Here is a 15,562-nt window from a genome sequence, read left to right as displayed (position 1 = left end):
TCATTTATTTACTTATTTATTAGTTTGTTTGTTTGTACAGAGGGTGCAGCTCACAGTGGCCCATGCAGGGATCAAACTGGCAACCCAGGTGTTATTAGCACCATGCTCTAACCAACTGAGCTAACCGACCACCCCACTTACACATTCTTAAATTGGAGATATTCTGTATTGTTCTCCAGTCACTAACTGGGCATAATACGTACGAAGCAGGGAAAACATGTCGGATGAGCCCCGTGGCTTTGAAAACATGGTGCCAGGACAGCAGCAGCAAACTTGGGGCAAACACATTTTCAAGCCCTACTCCAGACCTACTGAGTCAGAAACTCTCGCAGGGCCCAGCAACCTGTGTTTTAATAAGCCCTCCGAGTAATTCTGACACACACTAATACCTGAAACCCAGTGGGCTAATTGTTTCACCACACATGTTGAAAGCCAAAGCAATGACAGTTCAATTATTAGAAAGGTTGTAATTTGTTAAGAGTTTTTTTAAAAGGCAACATATGTCCATCCATAATTCACCAGGCTGGGGGAAACTGTGGCAGAGACAATCTGAAACAGCAGTATTTGAAAAAGTAATTAAGTTGAGAATGATATTCAAACTTAATTCCGCCCCCAACAAAAAATGCACGACAAATAAAAGCATATGCATTCAGTGAATGAAGTTTTAACCAGAGGAATGAAAGGTAGAGTCAGAAAGCATTCTGTGCAATCAGGGAGGCATGCTGGGATTTAGAGTTCTGTCCACTTCTGATCACCCCAGGCCTCTGGTTACGTAGAAAGGACTCAGGCACTGACCAATGAGGACCCATCCAACAATGTAATTTGAATCAAGAATATTTGTACACAAGCATAATTGGAATGAACTTGAAGACACAACTGTATAGTTGTTTCCTTAAAAAAGTAACCCCTAAGTAATCTCGAAGCAGATATTAAGGAAAAGACCTTCTGATTTTCAGAATGGTGTTCAGTAACTAAAAACAATTTACTTGTAATATTAATTTAAAATTTTAAAATCTCCTTAAATAGCAAAGAATTTGAGCTTGCTATACTTGTCAATAAGGACCACACACTTCTCCCTAAATACTAAATTACAGGATGGAGAAACAAGTTGTTAGAGGTTTACTGGCAAATGGTGATCTAACATTTTAAGGCATTAGCTCTAAATAATTACTAAATGTGTAAGGCACTGCGAAGTTTGTGATTCTTCACAATTAATACATACATAAGTCATCTCAAAGGACTACAAGGCTGTACTCAAGTACTTTGGAGCAAGGGCATCCAGAATTAAAGCTGACATGGTCTCCGATCCACCTCATCAGGGCAGAATATAGAACAAATGTTACATAACACAGATTGTTCTATTAATGCCGCTAGCACCCAGGGGTAACTGGACTAGCTGAGTATAACAGCTTTATGCCCCATACCTACCTCATTTGTAGCTTAGATTTGGGCTATCATTTCGGAAAAGAATTCAAATTTAGCTGTGCAAATTATTAAACTAGGTAGCTTCTATCCATCTTACTGATTTTTAAAGCTACATAACCAACTTTTTCATAGGAAATAAACAATGTCACCTATGACCAGAGAACTCTTTGCCAGGGACATTTTCTTGGGTTCTCAGAAATGGCTCTATCCAATTAATTGGCTGGAATCTGGAACCTGAGGGTTCCAATATGCTAACACACAGGGTCACAGCTTATACAATAGATCTGCTTTCTTAAGAGTTCAGAGGGAAGGGAGGTTTGATGCATGCTAATCATCAAGCTTGAATATCATAATTATAGGTTGCAAAGCTACTTGCGTCTGAAGCAACTAACTACCCTCCTACCCTCCACTCTTGGCCAAGTAAGTCTTATAAACTAGCCCCCTAAAGAAGGAGTGTTTAGAAACCAATGCTGTAGCCAACACAAATTTGTACTAGCTACATTATGATACAAACTGTCATTTGCTTATCTGGAAGAAAGATAAAAGGATATAGTAGACATTGCTGCAATAAAATAAAATCAGTGTTAGAGTCTTGCAAGGTGCTTTACTTATGTTCATGTCCTCAGAAAGCTTGTAAGCTAATCAAGGAAGATAATGCGTGTAAAAAATTAGGTTAGCAAAAGCTTTACCTTTTGGTTTAATTATGCCCTGAACCTAACACAGTATGATGTTTTGCACTTTAATAATAATAAATTATAATAATATCAATGCTTTACTGAAGAGAAAAATTTCAATAAAATAAAAATGCTGCCCAATGTCTAAAGACAAATAGAAAAAGCAGGAAGTAAAATTCTCTATGAAAACAAATATTTTTTAATTCAGGAAAAAAGTAGCTGTAAAATTATACATCATCCATTAGTCCACACTGAATGCCATCTACGAGAAAAGCTGTGTTATCCAGGTCTGTGGAGAAAAACAAAAAAGTAGGCAGAGTGTACCTGCTCACAAGGCATCCATCCTCTAATGAGGAAGAGAAAAGGCAAGCGATAACATGAAAATACTTAGGAAAATATACTTAATAAACTAAGACACATCTACCCAATGGTAAATGTTGTAAGTAGTCTCAGTGGTTTGAAGCAGCATGATTTTTTTAGAGAGGAGAGTTCTGATTAGGAGCTGTGATATCATTCAGGGTGGGGAGAACGGGAAGTTGAGGGGTTGAGAGGAGGAAGAAAAAGTCTACAAGCATTTCTTCTCTGCAGAGAAAAAAGGAAATTTCTCGGTTGTATACTGCTGGGTGGTAAATTTATTCCACAAACTTCTACAGAATTTCTAAAGGAGGAAATCAGTCTCCAGAACTGATGGAAAGTTAAACTCCAGCTTACTAGGAAAAGCAATAGAGACTCCAACGTCTATTCGTAGGACGAAACCAGAAATAAGAATCCCCAGTGGAAAAAACAAATTTAAATGCTCTGAGGCCCAGCAGCAGCACCCCAAGTCCGGAAGCTCAGCTGGCATCCAGCACAGGTAGCCTGTTGTTCGGGCAGCGTCCTATGCTAAACCCTGTCATAACACACGCGCTCTCACAGAGCAGCCACGGACGGAATCGCAAGGTTTCTGGTGTTCCCCCACACATTCTACAGTCTCCCCACATCCACCTCTCAGATTTAACTACACCAACCTGATGTCTATGAAAAGCCGGTAGCAGCAAACATCTGACTGAAAGCTTAGCTACGTCTTACAGCTTCCAGTCGGGGATGTTTACAACAACAGACTTTCTGAACAACAAATTAATAGAAGGAAAAGACACAAATGTTACCAGTCACCATTTTTATCTAATGATTTAAAGATTCTTTAGCGCTGCACGGTATCTGTGGCACCTTGGAACAAAAATGATGAAGTCAATGCCAGTAACTGTCAAGAAAATAAGTGGTTCAATTATAATTGTTCCTAAATAATCTAATTAAAAAGAAGATATACAGTACCAATTTATCTTGGCAGATATGCAGCATTAAAGTATTATCCAGTTATCCTACATGAAGATACATTTTTCTATTTGATACATGCAAAAATGAGTTTTTCTCTCTTTAAACCTAGAGTTTCAAAATAAAATATACACACTAGAATGACAACCCTAATGATTACAGGAGCCATTCATCTGCCCAAAAAAGGCCCAATTCATGCCTGTTGCCCTCATGTTATTAAAAGTGACTCCTCTCATTAACAAAAATACCCTAGTTTAGATTTGCTAATATAGTGGGTTTTCCTGGCAGTCGATCTATACTGAGTAGAAATCTAACATTTTCTTCCCCTACCGCCAGCTGATTTAGGTTAGGGATACACAGCGCTTGGAAATGAACAAAGCAAAGTACATAATAAGAGGAACACACTCGTGACCTTGGCTTTGTGTATAAAGTGGTATACTGAAACCATGTTGTTTCACACACACCACTTTTCTGAAGGACAGAAAGACAATTGGGCGAAATACAGTAAATCTACACTCCATTGAAACCAAGATGTGTTTTAATAAATTACTGTTCCTTCAAAACAAACAAAAAATAACTTTTAAAACAATTAAAAGCTACTATTAAGTTACAGTGATTTCCAAGAAATGAACACACATACATACATACATGAGCATACAGAGGGTGCCAAAAACTGTATACACATTTTAAGAAAGAAAAAAACTGTATTAACTGTACTACTCAATATGTACGGCTAACACAAGATGAATACAAGTCACATTTGATTTCTGCAATGACAAGAGGTGCTCAAAGTGGTTCCCATCAGCGTCCAGACACTTCTGATGACGGTGAACTACTGCTTGAGCAACGCTGACAAAAGTGTCCACTTGTATGCATTTTTTGGCACCCCCGGTATGTACACATACACTCAATAGGGTAACTACTAAAAACACCAACGTACACAATTTTCTAATAGCAATTTTTTGAGAAACTATGGAATAAGGGATTTCAGTCACTGCTATTTACCCTGTGATAATATTTAAAGGTTGCTTTCTGAAATTCATTTTTTTGGTGTAAATGTTATAAATAACTCTACCCATTATAGAAATAATGCTGGAAATAATGAGGAAAGTACAAGTGGTCTCTATGGATACAAGATGACCTTCATTGTTTCTGAAGACAAATACTTAAAAAAAAATAATTCAGTGGCTATTTACAACAAAGACTATTCAGGCTGTTCAACAATTGAAAATTTCCAGATTTAAATTAGGGGGAAAGAAAATGATTTCATGCCAAGATAGGCACATGATAGTTGCCTGATTAGGGTGCTGCATGCTAAGTTGCAATGAACCAGGTATTACAACTCTCTCCTTCAGACAATTTCCCTCTCTATTCTAATTTCATTAACGGTTGATCAGAGCTTCTATACTTAACTCACTCATATAATACATGGACTCTTTTCTTCAGTGTTATTAGGGAATTCTGTCAAGTGCCATACCTTTGTATATGATGTATTCTTGAAGATTGTTGAAAATTAAATGAATAGCAGTTGAATAAGTATATATAAGAAAATCATTTATAAAATACCTTATATAATTACAAATACTTCTTAGACATAATCTTTAATTATAATATATAATCTATATTTCATAAGTGTTCTTTAATTTTGTTCTTTTATTCATAATCAAATATACAGCAATCTAATGAGGGTGTCACTTAGGCTAAAGATTTACCATTTTGGGCATGGTTAATGATTTCTATCTTTGTCACAGACGTATTACATATTTAAGTTTCCCTTCTTACTACTAGCGTTAGCACTTTACTTTTCCGTTTACAAATCTTTATAAAAATAGGCAAAATATACATTACATACATATAAACAATCTGCTGTCCAGACAGAAATGGAATATCATTGAACTGCTGGCCAGAACAGTGCTACCATGCAGCAACTGGAAATGTCTGTCAACTCAATCTGTCACAGGCATTTTATGAGTATCCACACATAATGTATGCCGTGCCACGTTTTGCCACAGATTCCGTCATATCACAGATCTCTCAAGTACAATGCTGAAAACAAGTCATATACCTAAAAATATCTCTTTCAATGTGACAACCCATAATGCAGACATTACCCCCTAAAAGTAGTACAAGGAAGTCTTACTGGGTTTAGGAAATTTTACTAGGACACAAAAGAAAACAGTTAACAAGACTCATCATTTTGTAACTTAATAAGATAAACATGTTGGAAAAAAACCCAAATCAAGTAAAATTCTCAATTGGCCTAGATTTTGCATACTCTAAAAGAAATCTGTTAATTTGTTGAAATTCAGTGGTGCCTAGGGACTCTCTCAGAAATGGCATGCCACAATTTTGACCCTGAACTCTGAAATAGGCAGGGGAGCTGGAAGGGTAAGTTCCAAGAGCAGTAGTAGTAGGGTGATGACGTCAAGTGGTGACAGGGAGAAAAACCTGGCAGAAGGCAAGAATTCACAAACCAGTGGAAAACAGGTAATGGAGAAGAAAATGTCCAAATTCAAAGAAAACAAACAAAAAAACCAAAAAGCGAAAAACAGATACCCCCCAAAACATTCTGTTCTTATTTTCAACTCATTCAGTAACACTCACCACCATTCTGGATATACTTTATGTAAAAGAAACAGCAGAGACAAAAGAAAAGAAAATGAGGTCTCAATCAATCAACTCAATTCATTTGAAAAATGTATAAAGTAGCAAAATGCTTAGGATAGACTGATGAAAAGAACACGCTTCTGATCTTTGAGGCCTATTTACTCCCTATTACTAATTGCCATCCACACCAAAGGCTTCAAAGTGTTTTCATAGTTTCTCATCTTAGCCTTGTAACAACATAGTGTTGAAATTAGCAGGAGAGCAGGTGTTACTTCTACTCTACAGCTGAGGGAAGCAGGTACAAGCTGGAGAAGGGATCTGACCAAGCTCACTGCTCAAGGACTGTGGGCCACTAGGAACCATCTACCTGGTGGTGACTTTGGGAGAGTGACTTTATTTTCCCGAAGCTACTGTCCCATCTGTAAAATAAAATAACTCACAGGGTTATGTGAGGACTGAGTAAGATAGTATAGTATGTGCTCATCAAATGCTGAGCTCAGTGGTAGGGACACAGCTAGAATGTAATAACTGGGAGCAGCAACGAAAACAAGATTCTTTACCTCCTCTTTGAAAATGGGAAAAGCTGTGAGAACAAAGTTGCAATTTCATTTTTATAAATCCTTTTTATCCTTCAAGACCCAGTTCAAATGTCAAATTCTCTATGAAAACTTCACCAACAAAACCAGCCACTTGAAATGTATTACAATGCGCATCAATCATAAGAATAATTAACACTAACCTGGTATTTACTATGTTTGAGGCAGCGTTCTAAGTGCATCACATACATTAACCCACTTAATCCTCGGAACAGCCCTGTTGGGTAGGCACTAGTATTAGCCCCTTTTTGTAAGTGAGGAGCGTGAGACAGAAAGCAGTGTGCCTAGAGCCACGCAGAAGCTGGTGGCCTGGGCTCTGACCCAGCAGCCTGGCTCCAGCCTGCTCTCACCTGTGCTATATTAGGTTGATGCAAAAGTAACTGCGGTTTCTGCAGTTATTTTTAACCTTTTAAACCGCAATTATTTTTGCACCAACCTAATGCATACCGCTGCTGTCAGCTGAGAAGGTTGAGCAATTATTGCAGACACCTTCAGAGACATGACAGTGTTCAATTTAGTAGAGCTGCCGACGTCTTCTACGTAAGCTAAAACATTCACTACGGGTAGCTTATTCACATTTCATAGAAAATACTTCTTCTCATATTCTAGTTCCCTTCCTCATAAGACCGAGGAAATGGATAATTTTATCCTCATATGACCCAGGAGACGGAGAATGCCAGATCACCTACTACATTAGACTGTCAAAACCAGTTGTCATCTAAAACTCTGCAAATATAATAGTCATCTGGAACTGATCATCTAATATTCTCAACAATGTACGCCATATTTGTGGGCTTTGATTTTACACACACACATAATGTCAAAGGTACTCCTTGTAGAAAAGATATTGATATTATTCTTCAAACTAAAGCAGGCTAAGCGGTTTCGAATTGAGTCTTACCAAAAGAATACAAATATGAACATTCTCTGTGTGGGAGAGAAAAAAGTTAGTATCTTCACTGTCTAACCAAACTTTGTAACACAGAATCAAGAGCAAGAATAAAACATACCTGCCCAAGGGATAATGTTTGGGTTATATAGAAAATTATAAGCTCTTGAGAGGCTTAAAAAGAAACTATTGTTTCTCCATAATTATAGCCATGCTACTTTATCTACCTGTTCTCTGAATGCATTTTTGGTGCCTTATTTTAAGATTCAGAACGTTATAACATCAACAACCAACTTAATGTGATGGTTTCCTTAGAAATGGCCACATCCCAAAAAATACATATAAGGCAAATAAGCCAAAATAAACAAACAAACAAAAAAAAATCTGTTTTACAGTTTCCTTTAAGAATCTTTCAAAAATTAAGAATTAATAAAATTTGAATGGATTATTCTTAAAATTAGTGTAAATGTGTTTCTACTTGAAATAAGACATGCTGCCACCAAGGTGGCCATGGGTAGATACTGAAGTCTCAGGGCTCTCCAGACGGCTGTCAAGACAAGTTTTGCTGGTCAGATACAACTTCATGGAGGGGCTTCAAACTCGCTCATGTTTAGCCCAGGGATATGGCTGGGAGGCAAAGGGGCACAAGAAAGGCCAGATAGCTAAGGTAATATAACTCCTACTTCACTGAAATAAGGAGCCAAGCACACCCAACTCAGGTGTACTCTAGGACGTGCCAACTAATGTAAAGAAAACAAAGAGTGGTTCCTGGAGAATAAAGTGGTGGTGCCAGGGGGATTGCCAAGAGACACTAGAAAACTGTGTATGTGTGTGTGTGGGGGGGGAGGTTATACATATATTCAGTATCTTGACTATGGTAATGATTTTATGGATATACACATATGCAAAGCTTATATTGTACATTTTCAATATGTGCAGTTTACTGTGTACAACTGTCAGAAGTGTTAAGGAAAAATTTACAGACTTAAAAATGCCTTCTCAACAGGAATAATAAAGGCCAGCTTCCTTACTTGGAATCAACTGTCAGCAGATAACCTAAAGAACTGTTTCACTCCTACCTTAGGTCATCTTTGTTAAACAAGAAGAATGTTCTTTAATCTGGGAAGGGTAATTATGAATTGGGGGGGGGGGAAGAAATTGAAGCCCAAGATAGGAAGGAGACAGGAAAAGCAGAAGGAATTGCTTTAAATTCATATTTATAGAGCAAGAAAAATCACATTCTAAGACATTAAATGTATCTGCAAATATGTAATTTCCAAGGAATGAGAAAGAGGGACCATGAGAATGGATGCAGAATCCATGCAAAATTCTAGAAGAGTTTTTAGAATCTGATTAACGTGGAACTGGCTTCTATCCCATTACATGTGCTCCTGGTCCTGGACCTTTCCATTGTTCCTTGTCAGTTTCTTTCTGGGTTCTTGCTCCAGCTGTCCCCTACGCATGGGTGCTCTCCAGCTCCTCATTCTTCTAGTCTCACTTTACAACAGGGTTGTAAGATTCCAGGGGACTCATAATTCCCTTTGATAATATGATGAAAGCTACAGCCCAAAACAATGTACATTTACATACGACTTTACATGTAAATTATTTCAAAGGTCTCAAGAGCTCCCTTGAACTTTGGCCATGTATTCCTTAGCTTCTCAGGGTAAGAAAATTCCTTGCATGATTCCACCCTGGGGTTTGTCTCCAAAAACGCCATGCAGAGTGAGTGAGGCATACACAGCAGCAGCAATGGGAAACACGAATACTCATAAAATTCACATAGGTCCTAGGATCTCATAATATTTTTCTAGATATGGTGGCAAAATAGTTCAACCAGAAAGACTCGTAGGCTACTCCGTGAGCACTGAGTAATAGATTTATGAAGAAAGTTTCTGCTGATTATTCTGTAGAAGCCCATTCTCTTAAACATTTGTTTTAAAAAAGGACATAGAAAACATTCTTATCAAATTTTGGATAAGAAGTTGTGACAGTGAGTAGCTGGACCATAGACCCAGGATTTAAAACATATTGACTAATTCAGTGTAGGGGTGAAGTAAAGGCCGGGAAAGAGCCTCAAATTCAAAGACATTTTCATACATCTAGCCTTCTCTTCTCCAACTACAAATAACTGGTGGAAATTTAATGCATCCACCAAGACTGCAAGCTCCTTGAGGACAAGGCCTACCTCTTATTTATCTTCACGTAACACCTTCAGTGTTGTCAGTATCATACTCTTTTTGGGCCATATTGGGCCCCAAAGGCTCCAAAATCATGGTGCCTACAACACAAGCATTTATTTCTCATTTACATAAAATGTCTACCTGGATTGACTTCAGCTAGGCTCCATCATTCTGGGACCAGCCTTGACTAAGGTATGCTGGTTCTGTGAAAGAAGGAAAAGAGTCACCGGCAGAACCACAAGGTGGAATTTAAAACATCTGTTCAAAGGTGGGACGTGTCACTTCCTCTAACATTTTATTGGTCAAGGAAAGCCAAGTGCTCAAACTTGTTGTCAACAGAGTAGGAAATACAATCCTCCTACAGAGAGGACCCTGATAGAGAGAGGCAACAAATATTTTGAACGATAATACAATTTCCCACAGTGCCTTCCCAAAAGAAAGTGGGCAGTAACTGGCAGTAACTATTTATATGGCAAGCAATTACTACCAAAGGGCAGAGACTGTCATGTGTCTTGCACTGCATGCACCAGCTACATGGTGCTACCCACATAGCAAAGGACAAGCTGAATGCTTACAAAGTGGATACGTCGTGGTAAGAGGAGCAAGAGGTCTGGAATCAAACACCTACGACAAAGTACTGTCTGCCAATTCCTGACTTAGTGGAAAGTTGTTTTCCTCTTTTGACTCTTCGATGGTTGTTGTCAAGATTAAATTAAAATATATGTGAAAGCACCACGAAAACTGTGCTGTCTTACACAAATGTTAGCTCATATCTCCGTTTAGTCAAATGGGATGAAACTTGATAAAAGATAAATTCATTTAAACTTTTATAGTAATGCTATATATAATATTCTGCATTTATAGTAATGCTATATATAATATTCTGCATTTACTTTCAAAGCATCAACTAGCAAGTAAAGAATGAGAAAGATTAGACTTAAAGCAGTTCACATGAAAAAGAGACAAGGTTTTAGTTGACCATAAGCTCAATATGATCAAAGGATAATGTGGCTGCCAAAAAATGAAATGCAAATTTCAGGCTACATTAATAGAAGTACAGTATCCAGATAATAGCTTCATTGTATTCGGCAATCGTCTGACCACATCTGAAGTAGTCAGTTCAGTTCTAGTCACTGTATTTTAAGAGGTATACTGACAAAACAGACTTTGTCATGAGTTGAGTGATGTGGATGGAGGAAGGTCTGTAAACCATGTCATGTGCATATGGTTTGAGAATTAGGACTTCTTTCCCTTAGGGTAGCAAAAAGACTTCAGTAAGATTTAATAGTCGCTCTCCAATACTTTTTAAGAGTTAGTGTGTGTCAGAAGACTAAGTGTCACATATTTCACATAGCCCTAGATTGCCAAGGACCAGTAACTGAAAGTTAGAGCAGAAATAGATCTAGTTCAAAGAGAGTTACCTCTAACAATTAGAAACCTTCTAAAAGAAGGAAGGGTAGATGACAACAATGGAAGAAGTGCTATTGAAGAGAAGGAAGTTGGTTATGAGTCGTACAAACCTAACTCACTGCTCTATGTAAGCAAACATTTTGGAGGCATTTGAAAATGCCCAAACAGTATTTCTCTTTTCTGATTAAATAATAATAATATTAATACTAACAATAACAACAATAAGGAACAAGAACTGACGTAAGAAGTAAAACAAGAAGTTGTTTGGCCTACCAAACACAGAAAGGCATGCTGCTGAAGGGAAATGAAATTTCAAGCTAGATAACATTAGACATGGACATAGTGGCTTGGTTTGTACAGAGGAAATAGGCTTAATCAAAACTGTATTTATTTTAGAAGTTGTTTTGCCCAGTATGACCTAACTCCTACAATTTCCAAGGAGGTACAAAAAATATTTTCAAGTGCCTACAATGGCATTTGAGCAAAAAACCCTAATATTAAACTAAGAGTTCCAAGTACAAGACAATACTAGTGTATCCATCAACTTGTAAGCATTCAAATTTCCCACGGCATTTAAAAAAGGTCCCTCACTAATGTCGTTTCCTTCCTCTATTCAAAATCCAGCACTTTTCCACTCTCATTTTTAGCTTTCAACCTTCATGAGTTCTCTGCACACTCTGGTCTCCCAGTAGTAGGTCATAAGTACAAAGATAAAACCCTGACGTATCTCTACACCTCAGACCCTCATGTTCAAATCACTCAACACGGTAAACTCAAAATTGTTTGCTAAATTCCCTCCTTTAATGAAATATTTTTTAAAAATTATGTACTAACTTCTCATTATGTTTTAATTGTTACACAAGAGAAAATCAAAGTAGGCTATAAAGAGACACTGGGTATTCTTGTTATAAGAAATGAATAAATACTCTTTACAAAATATTTTGTAATAAAAACTTCTTCCTTTTAATTCTTCTTTGCATTCTAAATGAGCATATTTAACAGAATTTCACTGTACTGTCACAGATTACTAACGCCTTACTTGTTTCCCTCATTCAGGAACATATACAACAGATGAGTTAAAAAATAGGTTCATTGATTGAAATGTGTACGTGCCTTTCTGAAATGAATGTGAATTCAGATTTTCAAAAATCTATTCTTCCAAGCCAAAAAAGTAAAGGAAAATGTAAAAAGGGGGATAAAAAAAGAGCTGAACACCTATCCTCTCCTGAAGAGCAGAAGTATAGGACTTAATCTGGTACAGGTTAAGGCTTGTTTAACTCGTCACTGGATTCCAGTACTTGGTATTTGTCTCCCTGCTCCCTTGTGGGCACCACCAAGAACTGCACAGGGCATGGGAACACCTTGCTCTGCTGCAGAATCAGGAGAGCACAGTTTCAGATCTCCCAGGTCAACGCGCCTGATAGAAACAGTTTATATACCACTGGGAGAAGGAGAGATGACGTCAGGAAGGAGGCAAAACAGTTGCCAGTTTAAAGACAGTAAGTAACTAAAAATGTAAAGCAATTATTTTTAAACAGGGAAATGATGCGCAATAAATATTTATTTGTTTAAATAAGAAGCCACTAGAAATTAGTGACAGCTTGAACACGTATTTAGTGTTTTTTGTGTGTTGGGCATTCTTTTAAGTGCTGTAAAAATATTTACTCATGCATACCCTTCATCAGAGCCATATAAAGTAGTATGGTCCATAATATCCTTGTTTTGCAGATAAGAAAAAGGAAGCACAGAATGATTTAAACTACTGTAGGGATATGAACTCAGGCAAGACAGTTCCAGGACCCAACCTTTAACCTTTATGGGTGGGTATCACTACATTATGTTCTTTGACATTTGAATGTCTTTTTGAGTCTATTAGCTTTAATCACGTATGAAGAAATTTTTTCATGGGCAGTCAATATTATAGAATTATTATTAAAATGCTTTCACAACCAACTTTTAAGATCAGACGACTGAATCCAATACATCATTTCATTTAAGCCACTAGTACCTAATCGAATCTAATCTTTCCATATATCTTCTGGTTTATCACTTCATGATAAATTCAATGGGTGCCTTTTGTACGTAGCATAATGCCTGACACTGTCACTAAAATATTTTGCACAGGCTAGATCTGGGATGTTTTATTCACATGAGTGTGCATTAAAGTAATTCTACTACTTCTCAAATTCTAAATGTAACTATTCAACAGACATTTGAATACTTAATGAACACCAAGTAGTAGAGATACAAAGATAAATTAGATGGTCTCTGCTCTCAAGGGAGGCCATGGTTACACAACAATGAAATAAGTGCTTTTATGGAGCTATGACCAAGGTTCCAAGGGAACACAGTTCGGCCTAGCATGACATGAATGATGGCAGTTCCGGGTACAAAAGCATGGAGATATAACATTTTCCTCTTAGGGAATATCAAGCAATTTAAGTAAAACTAGAATGCAAGGTATACATGAAAAGCAAGGGAAACAGTGATGAGAGATGAATGAAGCTGGAGCTCGATAAAGAAAAGTCTTACAAGTCATCATAAAAAGACCCAACCATTACAAGGGTTTAAGAAGATGTGATGAGATCAAATATCCTAACAACAATGTCTATCACACTTTTTATTTTAAACAACAGAATCCTGATCTCAAATGAAATCTTATGCAAACTTCCACACTTAAAATTAATCCAAGGAAAACCACACTGGTTGAAATTGGAATGAACCTGCATGACTTCCCCTACAATCCTTTACAAAATGTTTCAAAACCACTGCTTTAGACAGAAAAATTAATATATCTACACCACTGTGCTCTATATATTCATGCTCCTCCCAATGTGATTCTAATTTCTCAGGTGTAAGGATTCATTCTCACAGTTTCTCTTCAATTACTGAACTAGGCATACATAAAACAAAGTAGTACTAGGCCTTCAAAATTAATGACACAAAGTAGTGACACAGAAAAAGGAAGATAAACATTATCAAGTTTTCCACACATGGGGTAAACTATAATTTAAGTGACCACATTTTCTAACCTAAAAGTTAGGGCTTATGGTTGAAGAAAAATGGCCACAGAATATTCAAAACTGGTAGTGTTAGAAAATATAGGATATGTAAGTGGTATGATATTTTTCAAGACTGGCATACTTGAATTTTCTTAATAGTAACTTTGTATCTGAAAATCCTTCCCTCCCCTGCTCCCCCATCACTTGAGCATGTGTCCTCTACCACCCTGTAAAATCTGGAGTTCTAACTGTGATCACTGAAAAGGACCGTCAGTGTGGAACTGCTTACCTTTCTCATAGCCATCTAATACGTTACCAGCAGTAACATGTAACAGTACAGTTACGCATATGCCTTTCCCGGCAATTTACTACTCTTGACTCTTCACAGTGAGAAGCGCTAATAAAAAAGCAAGGTTACAACAGTAGAGAAAAGGTACATAATGATTTATTCAACATTTATATCAGAATAATTATATGCACTTCATACAACCTTATCTAATTCCTACAACCCTCTCTATTTACCCTCCCCTGCTCCTGGCACTAACAGTTTTGGGGAACATAACCACTTAAACATTCTCACGAATTTTTAAAGTGTCGTCTCCTTTAAAAATAGATTAATTGAAAACAAATTCTCAAAACAATATTTAACACATATTAAGAGTTACAGAACAATCTCACTTTTCTCCATCAGGTAAGACACTAGGAAAAAACCAACAACCACCCTGGGCCACTCTATCATGCATTAAAAGTTCTCTCTCAGTATATGGCTAAATGCCAATTATGGACAGAGAGAGAGAAGCATAGAATATAAATTAAATCGTTCAATGCATCATTTGACCGACATGTACAATATATTCCCTTACACTCATGTTTAAGAAATGGTCCTTAACAGAAACAACATAAATGTCAGTATAAAGGAAAACGTCATTTCCATATGACATTGTAAATTCAGTTCAACACTTAGCATTCAATGGATCATTTCTGGACATACTCTACACTCCCTAAATTTGCAAAAATAGCCAACTATTCTGCCATAAATTGGGGGGAGACAAAGATAACTCTCTACATTACAGAAAAATAAATTATACCACATGTTCCAACCAACTTAGTACATTTTAGGGAAAGACCTTACTAAATTATTCATTTCCGCTTCTTTCAAATATAAAAGTCTGAGGACTACCAAATAATCATTAAGAATAACATAACTTTTTTTAAAGGAAAACTTTTTATAAAGTAATCCTACAAATTAATACAAATCCTACATAGATACACCAAAAAAAATCACCATATGTAAAATAATCAAAACAATACCCAATATCAAACATTTAACTATATACATTTAACTGTATATTCAATTAGAAGGTTTCAGAGTAAAATTTCCATCTCTTGCCCAATTAAGGGCAAGTTATTTGAAAAATATTACACAGATAAATAGGTATTTTTAAGAGAATGTACAACAACTACG

Source organism: Rhinolophus hipposideros (assembly GCF_964194185.1).
Source record: "Rhinolophus hipposideros genome assembly, chromosome: 13".
Taxonomy (NCBI): domain Eukaryota; kingdom Metazoa; phylum Chordata; class Mammalia; order Chiroptera; family Rhinolophidae; genus Rhinolophus; species Rhinolophus hipposideros.
The sequence above is the reverse complement of the archived record's forward strand: the minus strand, read 5'-3'. Positions refer to the sequence as shown.